This window comes from Leptinotarsa decemlineata, unplaced genomic scaffold (assembly GCF_025532065.1).
Source record: "Leptinotarsa decemlineata unplaced genomic scaffold, Ldec_3_MD MMD2_tig00000576_RagTag_RagTag, whole genome shotgun sequence".
NCBI lineage: Eukaryota > Metazoa > Arthropoda > Insecta > Coleoptera > Chrysomelidae > Leptinotarsa > Leptinotarsa decemlineata.
This window is the reverse complement of record NW_027412551.1, coordinates 6,831,574-6,840,181: the sequence shown is the minus strand read 5'-3', so window position 1 is coordinate 6,840,181 and position 8,608 is coordinate 6,831,574. Positions and strand designations below refer to the sequence as shown.

The window sequence follows — 8,608 nt, the reverse complement described above, 5'->3', positions numbered from 1 at the left end:
GTTATTTGAAGACAATGGTATACAAAACCCCCCCGCAGGACATTCAGCATCTAAGACACATGATTATTGACACATGCAGACAAATTAATAACCGAACATTTACAAAAGTTCGACAGGAATTCAATAATAGATTGTACTTCTGCTGAGCTACCAATGGTGAACATTTTGAACACCTAATAAAGTAAGTTACATTTGTTTGATTGCAATAGCTATTATTTTATTTTTTATCATAATTAATTTTCTTTTTGCCCTATTTTACGAGAACAGATCAACCAATTTCAGTTTTCTGAACGGAGTTGAGTGAGGATTTTTAAGATCTTTAAAATGATGTGTTACAAGATAGGAGGTGCCATTTAAAATTATTAAGTGGCGATAGTTAGGGTGAGGGGGTTAAACCTAAAATACCACTGGCACTGGTTTTGAACTTCCCCCTCGATATCTAAATTGACGTGTTTTTTGCCTACGGCAAATTCTCCCTGCTAAACGAAGTACTAGGGGTGGAAGTTTTGAAATTAAGGCAGTGTATATGATTATTAAAAGTTTTTTATTATTGAGATTTCTGAGTTGGTAGAATTTATAAAATAATTTGCTGAGTTTTTCAACAGTCTGGTCTACATGTTCGTCCCATCGCTGGTCTACATATATACCAAGATTTTCATGTTGTTCACTCAATCAGCTTATTGGTGATAATCCAGACCAGAGTGGGATCCCATACCTGGGGCTCCTTCATTGTTTATACGTCATTTTTCACTGCAAACGAGATCCTGATTCGAAAGTTTCTGCTATCAGAGGCATTTCGCAGTGTCACATAATCAGGAACTTTCACAAAACCACCCAAAGCTATCATGAGACTGGTTGTGCTTCAAATGTGTTTCGATTCGCTCGGCTCAATCCTTCAAGATATGCCTGAAACAGATAAAACAAACCCGATAAACAGAGTTTTCATCCATCCCCCTTGAGAACTGAACCAGATAACAGTCAATAACAATTTGAGAGGAAGAAAGGATGAGTCACGGAGATCTGATACGTAGATTGTTTTCGGTGGGCCAGACTCATATTTATAAGAACGATAACTACGATGACCCCCGAACGGTGATTTACGACCATCGGGGGAAGAACCTATCCCTTATTTCATTCCAAATTTATATACAGCTCGGTCATAAAGTTAGATTGCTACGTATGGGGGAATGGAAAGCAATCTTTTATATTTTTTATCTTTTGATAAGCTCGAAAAGGAATGAGATATGTTTTCTCGTTTCATCCAAGATTTGAAGCCAATGCCATAAAAAACAACAACTTCAATCGTAATGAAAAAATACAAATAACTGATTAGTACCTGTCACCTTGTTCTCTTGAGAACTTCACTAATAGGATTTGACAAGACTAATTAAGTCATGCAGGAGTTTTAGGATTTGCACATACTAAAAAAAATGTGAAGATGACGAGCGTTAAAGCGTGGAACAAATTCACTGGTATGTGATGGAATTGGCCGTTCCTTGAGAGTCCGTACCGTTTTTTAATAACACTTTATTGTGAGATTGTGAGAACAGTTCACACGTGTTTAACTTTATAATAGCCTCCTCAGAGGCGTTCTTACTCCGAGTGATGAAGATATCTGAGTAAGCTTTTGTATAGTGAAACACGTGCGAGGGTTTTGTAAACTGTTCGATAAAATTCTCATAAGGAATCACCACTTGATTACGAAATTGCTTGAGAAATATTGAATGTGAATAGTGTTATTGATTTTCATCAAGTCACGGGCCATATGATTATGGAAAAAATTTTCAACTCGTGATTTTCTACGTGAGTGGATTTCTAACAGCAATACTGGATATCTGCTATCAGCCATGACTGAAGAGTATTGTTCATGCGTATGAAGAGTGTTAGTTGGTTGTTCCGAAAGTTTTGTCCATTTTTATAAGGCTACAATGAACTGTGCTATCTCAGTGCTATCCCATTTAGATCACTTCTGCCAATGTAACACCAGTCGAAAATGTAGTTTTTGATTACATACGCGACATGCTTATTCCACTTGAGGTAACTGTCAATAATCACACCTAGATACTTGAATTCAAATGAAGATTCTATTGAAAAATCATCAGAAATTAAATGTTTTGCTAGGGCTTTTGGTCAGCAAGTGACTCTGAAATCATGATTTAATTTCATACAGATCTCTTTCTACTAGTTCTTTCAAAGGGTCCCATTCTTGGGCTGAGTAAAAAATGGCTGTATCAGCTGCATACGTAGTACTGGTATTGACTTCAGATAAATCATTCGAATACATATTTCCTATTAGTCAGTGGGCTATGCTTGAAGACTGGCAGTGAACAAATCTAAAGAAATGAACGTTAAACGTTCAAGCCAGTCTCGTCAGTCGCCATCCAATGCCCTTCGTGGTATTATCCAGGAAAGTAGTTGTTTTCTGATAGGCGTCAGTCCCTTTAACCTACTGTGTAGGTATATTCAAGACTGGCTTGAACGTTTAAAGCTCATTTCTTTAGATTTGTTCACTGCCAGTTTTCAAGCGTAGCCCACTGACTAATAAGAAAGTTTTTCTTCCTCATTCAGATGAATCGGGCAAATTACGAATTACGGATATGCAGTTGGCTAGTACCTCGTCCACTAGATGGAGTGACATTTTGTTGTTTCGCTCCAACTTAGGAAGAGGAATGAAATACTCTGAAAGAATTCCGATTTTCAATTATGAAATATCATTGACTTCAGGTCGATGACGGTCACTATCTTGCACTGATGAGTGGCTAATGAGCCCGAAACCGGTCTGCAAGTGTGCCCGTTCCAAAATTGAAGTTCGACTCTTTCAGTTGTATTGTCAATTGTATATGCAGGAAATTTCCTGTGAAGATTCCTGCACTGAAGCCTCTCGGATATAATCCAACGCCCTTCGTGATATTAGCCAGGGAAGTGGTTGTTTTCTGATACGCGTCAGTCCATTTAACCTACTATGTAGGTATATTCGAGACTGGCTTGAACGTTTGAAGTTCATTTCTTTAGATTTATTCAAATAAATGTTGAACAGGATTGGTCCTAATACGGTTCGTTGAGGTACACCATACGTTACTTTTTGCGGTCTATTCGAGCGATAGCTTCTGAACAAGTTCAGAGCTTTACCTTCGATACATTTCGATGAGTAGGTTATGGCTCACCATATCGAATGCCTTAGGTGAGTCAAAAAAGACGCAGAGAGTAGGCTTGCTTTTGTCCAGAGCTGAATACAGTTTGAAGGTCAATTTTAGTATCGCGTCTTGGGTGGAAACACATTTTCTGAAACCATGTTGTTTGTCTGAAATTAATCAAAATTTATCAAGAAATGAAGTCATTTGCCTTTTTAGAGTTTTTTCGAATATCTTTGAGAAATTTGTTATTACCGAAATAAGCCTGTAGTTGTTAAATTCTTCTCTGTCGCCATTTTTGTATATGGAATACAATTGTTTCTTTGAATGCTGCGGGAAAATTTTTTGTTGAATGCATTCTTGGATTTCTAGTGCCTTCATAGGTTTCAGTTATGTGATTATTGTTTTTATTTCATTTTGCTTAGCTGCTCGTTTAAAAACGCATTCAATAGCGGGTTGCGTTGTGGGACAATATATTCAGGACAATATATCAGTATCAATTTCTTCTGTACATTTTTTCCCATGTTACGTAATGTCCATTCATAAAGTTTGTAATTTCTTCAACATTGTCGATATATCTTCCTTCCAGCACTGTAATCATTTCTCAGCCAGCTTATTTACCAGATTTGGCACCATGCGACTTATTCTTGTTCCCAGGATTGAAGAGACCCATGAAAGGACGGCGTTTTTCGACGGTTGGTGAGATAAAAACCGAAACCCTGAGAGAGTTCAAAGGACATACTGAAAAGTTTATACTAGAAATGCTTCGAAGATTAGAGAAAACGTTGACACGAGTGTTTTTCGAACAGACAGCGTATATGCGTTGACTGTGAGAATAAAGGTTATATCCTCGCAGTTACCACCATTGATGTCTGTTGCAGTGGCAGATAAACAGTTTCAACAAGTTTCATACGACCATGGCCCAACAGCCCGTAATTTGTTCCTATACGTAATAATTGCTTGAGCTCATATACATTTTTCAGTACTCTTTTAGCAATTACCTTTAATTTCAGGAGCACTTCTTCATTGGATTTCACATTCATATCTCGAATATTATTGTGGTAAACCTCCAGGTCCATTTATTTCCAAAGGATTCCAGGTCAACCCCTTGTTTAACATTGAGCAAAACGTGATACTTCGTCAGATGTTTTTATCGAAGAATCAGATGTTCATTTTGGTCACTTGACAAATATTAGTTTCAAGATACACTAATTTCACTTTACTTATAGCTTTAAATAAACCGTAGTCTGGGAACGAAGGTGCAGAATGTTTCCGCCGTCAGTTGTAATAATGTTATCTAACTTCATTCTCAATTGTGTTCGATTATATAGTGCAACTCGTTCATCTGCGTTCATTTATTTCATGTTCACATACTTGACTTCAACGAAGTTCAACTCAATACACCTCTAATTACATTTTTCAAGACTACGGATCAATAGTATATAATTCGGCGAAGAAATCGGTCCTGAAACAATTGGATACTGTTCACAATCAGGCGAAGCATCTTTAGCAACCCGAAGGCAGTTTTTAACCCTTACCTATACCGCTTCTATTACAGCAAACCCTCAAAACCCAGTATACCATAATGTGATTGCCCATAGATTTTTGTCGACATATGCTAAGAAGAAAAGAGCTGGCCTTCCTTTATATGAGAGACAAAATTAGTCAATCAAATACCTTCTCCGACCCTCAACCTGTTCAGCCATTAACTACGAAGTCATCAAATGTAATTTATATGAAATGATTCATATGAAATACAAGGAGTTTGACACAATCTACATGGACGCATCCAAATCTGAAGATGGCGTGGGAGCCGCTTATACTAGTCTCAAATCTAATTCATCATTCAAACTCCCCTTAGAAAGCTCAGTGTTCACTGGGGAACTTAACACCATATGGAAAGCACTGCATTACATAGAGAAGAACAACTCCATGAAATTATGTCAGATTTTTTAAGTGCCCTAGAAGCAATTAACCAATTATACTCCAACCATCCCATCATTCGTCATATAAATGAACTGATCAATATACTCTATGGAAAAGAAATAGTCATAAAATTTGTATAGGTCCCTTCTCACGTAGGTATAAAAGGAAACGAAAAAACTGACAGATTAGCTAAAGAAGCCACTTTCAGTCATTTAAGCAGTATAGAAAACTATATTGTCCATACAGATATGAAACCGTACTATAAGAAAATCCTCACTGAATTATGGCAAGATCAATAGAATGGGTCTTGCAGTAAACTTTCCAAAGTAAAAACAAGTGTACTTCCATGGATACATCCCCCGACAAGTAGGAAAACCTAGGTCATAGTATCTCGCCTGCGAATAGGCCACACTCCCCTCACCCGTGGATACCTCATTGCTGGCGACACCAGCCCTATGTGTGAAGTGTGCGACTCTTCCGTAACTGTGAAACATATCTTAACAAAGTGTGTGCTATATTCCAACAAAAAACTAATTCATGGCATCCCGCCTTCAATTAACATTAGGACCTAAGTATAATTGTTCCTGCGAAAGTTTAATTTAAAACGTTTGTCATTGTTAATCTTTTATAGTATATTTGTGTCAATTTTCCTGTTTTACCCTGTATAAAAGGCAATTGAGAGGTAGATTTTGTGAATAAAAACTTGTCGACGGCACGAAAAAGTTATCTTCTCATTTCTTCGTATCAAACAAAACCAAAGTCTTGCCCAAGTCGAAAAGTAAAACAAAGTCAGATACATAAGTGGTCCTTCGAGTTTTTAATAAGAACAACCATATGGAAGATGTCTGCTTCACGTTCAGTACCTTTAAGAAGAAGTGGAACGATAAAGGCAAAAGTACCAGAAATTCTTGACAACGGCTGTTAAATCCATGGAAAACTAGAAATCCCTGCAGAATTTGAAAGTAACAAGAAAAAAATACTTTCAGAAATATCAATTGAAGTTGGAATTTGAACTTGAGAAGGAAAAACGTCTAGCAGAAATTGAAAAACGTCTAATAGAGAAAGAAGCTATGTTCAAACAAGCTGAATTTGAAAGCCCTGGTGTATCCATTTATTCAAAACAAGAAGAAGAAACGAAAACACAAATTAGTAAAGGGTCATTCATTAAAAATTGGGTGAAATCAACAAATGATAACATGATAACAATAGTTTCTCTCACGAAGATATGACGGAAGACCAGAAAGTGAACACATTCATGGCCAGACAGTCGTTCAGCAAGGAACTTCCAATATTTTCTGGACAAGCTGGAGAGTGGATCAATTTCCTTAATCAGTTCAAAGAAACAACAAAAATTTGTGGATTTTCCAATGCCGAAAATATTGTGCGACTTCAAAAATGTCTAAGAGGTAGAGCCAGAGAATCTGTTAACGCTTTGCTCAGTTTTACTCAAGAAGTCGACAAAATTATCAATACACTGGAAAAACGATTCGGTAGACCCGATATAATTATACAATACCAAATAGATTCTGTAAGAAGGATTCCCGACTTGAGAGAAGACAGATTAGACAATATTTTAGACTTTTCCAATAAAATTCAAAATCTGGCAGTTACTGTGCAAGGTTTAAAACGGGATGAATATTTGTTGAATCCAAACCTTTTGAACGACGCAGTGATCAAATTGAGCACACATTTTAAAATAGAATGGGGAAAACAATGTGGAATTAAAACGTCTGAAAAAGTCTGTCACAATTGTAGAATTTTCTCTTTGGCTTGAAGAAATAAGTGAGGCCATAATGTTTGTTGTTCCTGAAAGAGAACTGTATAAAAAAAAGAGATATGTCTGTACCACATCCATTCAAGCAGATAAACTAACATTCAGATGTGAATTGTGCAAGAAAGATGGACATAAAGTAGAAAAGTGCCACAACTTCAAAAATTTGAATTTGAGAAACGTTGGGACTGGGTGAAAGGAAATAAAGTATGTTTCAGTTATTTAGGATCATCACATTACACAAAACTTTGTAAAAGCAAGAAAACATGTGATGTTAATGGCTGCCTTTACAAACATCATCCTTTGTTACATAAAGAACCTGAAACAGTACTGAAGAGCAAGTCTGCCATCATTCCGCCAGGATCAAGGAGTCTGAAGTTTTATTGAGAAGAGCTCCTGTAGAATTAACTGGCTCCAAAGGCTCCTATGCTCTTTTTGATGAAGGTTCTACGGTGACCATGGTTGATGCTGCATTGGCTGAGACATTAGGTGCCACTGAACCGACAGAAAGTTTGAAATTCAGTTGGACAAATTCTATATCCTGTGACGAACTTCACTCGAAGAAGATCAGTTTGAAAAAAAGAGGAAAGAATGAAGATACTGAGTACGATTTGAATAATGTTAAAACTATCCATAACTCATCTCTTCCTGTACATTCAATGAACTTTAAAAGTCTATCTAAGAAATGGAATCATCTTCAACAAGTGAATATTGAATATATGCATTGTGTGAAACCACAAATTCTTATCGGACAGGACAACATTGATCTCATCATTGCTAGAGAAGTCCACGAAGGAGGAAAAAACCAACCTATTTTATCTCGATCGAAGTTGGGATTGGTTGTGCATGGAAATAACACAAAACAGTATTTTGGACGAGTAGATCAAGAATTTTCCTTTTTTATAAACCATCAATATGACGATTTGGACCAACTAGTTAAAAATTCTTTCAAAATCAAGAATTTGGGTGTAAAATATTATGAAACATTACAACATCCAGATGAAATCAGAGCCTCTTAAATTTTGGAATAGACGACGAAAAGGATAGCTGCAAATAGATGGGAAACTGGACTTTCATGGAAAAATGACAATCTAAATTTACTAAATAATAAACCTATTGCCCTGTGCCGATTAAAATCCATAGAGAAAAAGATGAACAGAAGCGAAGATTTTGGTCTTGAATACGAAAATAAAATAAGTGAATATTTAAAAAAAAAGTATGCTCGAATAATGCCTGCGGAGGAGGTATTGAAGGATATTATGAACGTTTGGTATCTGCCACATTTTGCGGTAACAAATCCTAATGAACCCGGAAAAATACGGTTTGTGTTTGATGCAGCAGCGAAAACAAATGGAATCAGTCTCAATGATGTTCTTCTGAAAGGTCCAGACCTGCTGAATTCCTTACTTGGCATCATCTTCAAATTCATGCAGAGAAATATAGCTGTGACTGCAGATATTCAGGATGTGTTCCATAGAATCCAAATCATATCTATGGATAGGCATGCACAGAGATGTTTGTGGAGAGACAGACGGAGTCATGACAAAAATACACAAGAATATGAAATGACGGCTATGATTTTCGGGGCAGTATCATCTCCAACATCGGCTCAATATGTTATGAGAAGAAATGCTGCGGAATTTGAGGCAGAATTTCCACAAGCTGTAAAAGCCATTAAAGAGCCACACTACGTCGATGACTACCTCAATAGTGTAGATACAATTGAAGAAGCAAAAAAAATATCATCGATTGTGATCGAAGTTCATAGTCGAGAAGGTTC

At 36.7% G+C, this 8,608-nt stretch overlaps 1 long non-coding RNA gene across 1 annotated transcript; it reads right to left on the bottom strand.

Annotated features, from left to right (window-relative positions):
- Window positions 1-527: 527 nt before the first annotated feature.
- On the bottom strand, window positions 528-4,303 carry LOC141481974 (uncharacterized). The gene is made up of 2 exons (XR_012465273.1): window positions 4,133-4,303; window positions 528-906 (listed from the first exon to the last, which is right to left on the bottom strand). It is a non-coding gene; the product is annotated as an uncharacterized lncRNA (long non-coding RNA).
- Between the last annotated feature and the right edge of the window lie 4,305 nt (window positions 4,304-8,608).